The sequence below is a fragment of the Mesoplodon densirostris genome, chromosome 3 (genome assembly GCF_025265405.1).
Source record: "Mesoplodon densirostris isolate mMesDen1 chromosome 3, mMesDen1 primary haplotype, whole genome shotgun sequence".
Classification (NCBI taxonomy): Eukaryota; Metazoa; Chordata; class Mammalia; order Artiodactyla; family Ziphiidae; genus Mesoplodon; species Mesoplodon densirostris.
Window position 1 is genome coordinate 111,104,652 of NC_082663.1, and position 5,355 is coordinate 111,110,006.

General features: G+C 46.3%; 1 pseudogene; it reads right to left on the reverse strand.

Annotated features, from left to right (window-relative positions):
* Positions 1-474: 474 nt before the first annotated feature.
* Positions 475-1,633, reverse strand: LOC132485395 (phosphatidylinositol transfer protein alpha isoform-like; annotated as a pseudogene).
* Between the last annotated feature and the right edge of the window lie 3,722 nt (positions 1,634-5,355).

Consider the following 5,355-nt stretch of genomic DNA (forward strand, 5'->3'; position numbering starts at 1 on the left):
TAAGTGGGGTGTTAAAGTTCCCTACTATTATTGTGTTACTGTCAATTTCTCCCTTTATGTCTGTTAATATTTGCATTATGTATTTAAGTGCTCCGATGTTGGGTGTGTATATATATACAATTTTTTTTGAAAGACTAAAATTGTCACTTGGAAATAAAGTGGGGGAAGGCACACAGAAATAGGTTGAGAACACAATGGTTGGAGAGGGAGGAGCTGTAAATACAGCAATCTACGCACCACACATCTCAGAGGAACAGGCTCCTGCACACGTGGACTTCATAATACCAGATGGTCTATTTGTTCACAATATTAGATGGCATCTAGAATTAGCTACAGTAAGGGATAAAAAGTTGTCTGAAGAATGGGCACAGAAAGGCTATGTCTGAAGATGACCTGTCACTTGGGAGGGTGAAGCTGCTGGGCCTTCCTTTTGACCACTGTCTTGCAAAAAGTGCAGAAGGAGGAGGGGTGGCTTTAGTCATCTGCCATCATTCCTTTCACTGGGTCCTTTTGCCTTGTCTCATCCAGCTATCTCTTCATCTCTTCTTCCATCCTTTGAATGCTGTCCATAGGTCAACCCACTTATTGAGTCAACAGAACAGCTGCCGGTGGAAGTTTGTAAACAGACACCTCTCTTACTTATGTATAAAGTTTTCCACTTTGTTCTGCAGGCCCCACCACTTGAACTTGACAGTAACCATTTTGTATGTATGAATGTATGGGTAGTCTTTCTGATTTACAAGTTCTTGCTTCCAGTTGGGGCTCAAGGGTTCTCGGCCTGTTTTTTTTTTTTTTTTTTTTTTTAAAGAAGATGTTGGGGGTAGGAGTTTATTAATTAACTAATTTTATTTTTTTGCCGTGTTGGGTCTTCGTTTCTGTGCGAGGGCTTTCTCTAGTTGCGGCAAGCGGGGGCCACTCTTCATCACAGTGTGCGGGTCTCTCACTATCGCGGCCTCTCCTGTTGCGGAGCACAGGCTCCAGACGCGCAGACTCAGTAGTTGTGGCTCACGGGCCTAATTGCTCCGCGGCATGTGGGATCCTCCCAGACCAGGGCTCGAACCCGTGTCCCCTGCATTAGCAGGCAGATTCTCAACCACTGCGCCACCAGGGAAGCCCCGGCCTGTTTTGATAGGTTTAAATTTTGCTGGGTCTTCCTCTACCTTGAAATCCTTGCTAAGTACTTGGTTTTGATCTGCAGTGTCTATATGTATGGCTTCCACATATTTCCATGCCTCAGGTTCCAGTTTATGCACATTCTCCTGGGTGCCAAGATATGGTTTGTGCCAGGTTTCAATTTTAATCAGAAAGTCTTCTTTCATGTACTCATTTGTAATAACAGTTCAGCAATAAGGGTAGGAGGGTAGGCATTCCATGCATTTTAATGTATATTCATGGCTCCCTCTGGGGCCAGCATTTGAACAAACGTGGGCACTTTGTTCTGTAAGTGGTAGATCTTGTGTGTTTACTGGCCTTTCTCACTGTCCTTCTCATAGGGCTCATTCACCAGGACCTCTATGCCTTTACCACCACCAGTTTCACTTCTGTTGACCTCAGCCACAGAATACAGCTACCCCACTTGATACTCTTCCACAGCCACAGGTAAGATGACTCAATGCTCCTTGAGCAGCACCATGTCGCTTCACAGCTAGGCAGCTGCCCACTGCCCACCCAGCCTCTTGCCTGCTTCCCAGTGGCCACTCTCCCCATGGCCTGGCCCAGTCTGGCTGCCTGTGCACCTTCCTTGTGGTCTGCTCTGTCCCTGCCACTCTTGCTGCAATCACTGGTTGGCTTCTGCCATCGCAGCCTTGCTGCCTTCTATGCCACTGCTGGTGCTACCCAGAGCTCCAGTTCTGCCTACAATTATTATATCTTCTTCTTGGACTGACACTTGATCATTATGTGGTATCCTTCTTTGTCTCTTGTCACAGTCTCTTTAAAATAGACTTTAAGTCTATTTTGTCTGATATAAATATCACTACCCCAGCTTTCTTTTCATTTCCATTTACGTGGAAAGCCTTTTCCCAATCTCTCACTTCCAGTCTGTGTATGTCTTTAGATCTGAAATGAGTCTCTTGTAAGGAGCATATATATGGGCCTTGTTTTTGTATCATTCAACCACTCTAAATCTTTTGATTGGAGCACTTAGTTCCTTTACATTTAAAGTAATTGTTGATAACTTTGTACTTACTGCCACTCTGTTAATTATTTGGGGGTTATTTTTGTACTTCTTTTTTGCTCCTTTCTTCTTCTTTTGTTCTCTTCCCTTGTGATTTGATTACTATTTTTAGTGTTATGTTTGGAATCCTTTCTTTTTTGTGTATCTATATAGATTTTTAGTTTGTACTTACCATAAGGTTTATATATAGAAATATATGTGAGTGTATAATTATTTTAAGTTGTTGATCTCTTAAGTCTGAACATATTTTAACAAACCTGCATTTTTACTCTCCCCAACTTTACTGGTTTTGACATCATATTTTGCATCTTTTTGTTTTGTGTACCCCTTGACTACTTATTGAGAATATAGATGATTTTACTACTTCTGTCTTTTGACCTTCCTACTAACTTTATACATGGTTGATTTACTACCTTTATTGTATATTTGCTTTTATCGATGAGATTTTTCCTCTGTAATTTTCATGTTCTAGTTGTGGCCTGTTTTTTGTTTTGTTTTGTTTTGTTTTTTTGCTTAGAGAGTTCCTTTTAACATTTCTTGTTAAAGCTGGCTTGGTGGTGCTGAACTCTTTTAGCTTTTGCTTGTCTGTAAAACTTTTGATCTCTCCATCAAATCTGAATGAAAGCTTTGCTGGGTAGAGTATTCCTGATTGGAGGTTTTTCCTTTCATCACTTTAAAGTGGGTGGTTGTGCAGCTGGGGGTCCTGGATCTAGTGTCCACCTGCTGGTAGGCAGGACAGGTTCCTGACATGGCTGGCTGCAGGGTCCTGGGTGTCCCAAAGCTGGCGTTGGCCCACTGATGAATGGGGCTCAATCCCAAGGGTGGCCGGCTGAGGGGTCCAAGGTGTCTCAGAGCTGGTGGTGTAAACCTGATGGAAGGCAGGGCCAGGGCCCTTGGGGTCCCAGGGCTAGTGCTGGCCCACTGGTGGGTGGAGCCAGTTCCCAGGGTTTCTGGCTGCAGAGCCCTGGCGGACCCAGAGCTGGTGTCAGCCACTGGTCTTTGGGGCCAGATCTTGAGCAGCTGGTTCAGGGGCCCAGGGTTTCCCAGAGTTGTCCTGCTGGTGGGTAGGGCCAGGACCCAAGGGTCTCAGGGCTGGTGCTGGGTGCTTGTAGGTGGGCTGCGTCCTGACACAGCAAGGTGCAGGACTGCAGTGGTCCTGGGGCTCGTGTCTACCCACTGGTGGGAAGGGCTGGGTCCTGAGGCCTCTGGCTATAGGGCCCTGGGGATCATGAAGCTGGTGCTGGCCTGTTGGTGGGTAGCTGGGTTCTAACATGGCAAATTGTGATACTTTAGTGGTCCTGGGGCTGATAGCCTGTTAGTGGGCAGGGCTAGGTTCTGGGATCTCTGGCTGCAGGGTCCTGGGGGGGTCCCAGGGTTGGTGCCAACCCTCTGGCAGGTGGAGTCTGGGCCCAGGCTGTCCTGGAGCTATTGCTTGCCCACTGGTGTGTAGAGTTGGGTCCTAAGGTCTCTGACTGCAAGGCCCTGGGGGTATCAGAGTTGGTGTTATGCCCACTGTTGAGCAAAGCCATGTCTCAACAACTAGCTGTTGCACCTTGGGGTTCCGAGGCTAGTTCTGGTGCACTGATGGGTGGGACCAGATCCTGGGCCCTCTGGTAGGCAGGGTCAGGTACCAGGGCAGCTGGGGGCTCAGGGGTTCCTAAGGCAGCCAATCTGCTGGTGGGTGAGGCTGTGCCCCTGCCTGGCTAACTGCTTGGCCTCAGACGTCCCAGTACTTGTGCCAACATGCTGATGATCAGGGCTGGGTCCTGGCACTAATATGCTAGGAGGACTCACAAATGGCACTTGTGGGCTTCCCTGCTGGCACAGTAATTGAGAGTCTGCCTGCCGATGCAGGGGACGCGGGTTCGTGCCCCGGTCCAGGAGGATCCCACATGCCGCGGAGCAGCTGGGGCCGTGAGCCATGGCCACTGAGCCTGCACATCTGGAGCCTGTGCTCCGCAACAGGAGAGGCCACAACAGTGAGAGGCCCGCATACCACAAAAAAAAAAAAAAAAAAAAAAGTCACTTGTCAGCACCAGTGTCCTTGTGGTAGAACACATTCCCCACAATGGCTGCTACCAGTATCTGTGTCCCCAGAGTGAGCTCCAGTTGCTTCCTGTCTCTCCGGGAGGCTCTCCAAGATCAGCAGGTGGCTTTGACCCAGGCACCTTTCAAATTACTGCTTCTGCTCTGGGTCTTGGAGCATGTGAGATTTTGTGTGTACCCTTAAAGGGTGGACTCTCTATTTCCTACAGCCCTTTGGCTCTTCCAAAAGTAAGCACCACTGGCTTTCAAAGCCAAATGTTCTGGAGCCTTATCTTCCTGGTGAAAGACCCCCAGGCCTGAAGCTGGGTAGCCCAATGTGGGGTGGACCTCTCGCTCCTTGGGGAGAACCTCTGCAATTGTAATTATGCTCCCATTTGTGGGTTGCCCACCCAAGAGTATGAGTTTTGACTATACTGCATTTCTGCCCCTCCTACCGATTTCACTGTGGTTCCTTCTTTATATCTTTAGTTGCAGAAGATCTTTTCTGCTAGTCTCCAGGTCTTTCTCATCAATAATTGCTCTGTAAATAGCTGTCATTTTGGTGAGCCTGTGGGAGGAGGTGAGCTCAGGGTCTTCCTACTCCACCATCTGGGCCACTCTCCCCACTTTTTGTTCTTTTTAACTAAAATTCATGCCATAATTTTTAAATTTTACTTATTATTTTGTAAGTCATAATATGAGTAGAAAAGATATGTTGTCGTCAGTGTAATAGGACACTAGAAGTGAGTGCAGTAAGAAAGGAGCTTTGACATATATACACTGATGGGGATAAAACTGATGACTAATAAGAACCTGCTGTATAAAAAGATAAATTAAATTAAATTAAAACATTTTAAAAAAGGAGCTTTACCTGGAATTAAAATTGCACGCACTACTATTTTCTTTTAATTTTTATTGGAGTATAATTGATTTACAATGTGTTACTTTCAGGTGTACAGCAAAGTGAATCAGTTATACATATACATATATCCCCTCTTTTTTAGCTTCTTTTCCCATATAGGCCATTACAGAGTATTGGGTAGAGTTCCCTGTGCTATACAGTAGGTCCTTATTAGTTATCTATTCTATATATAGTAGTGTGTATGTGTCGATCCCAATCTTCCAATTTATCCCTCCCCGTCCTTACCCCCCAG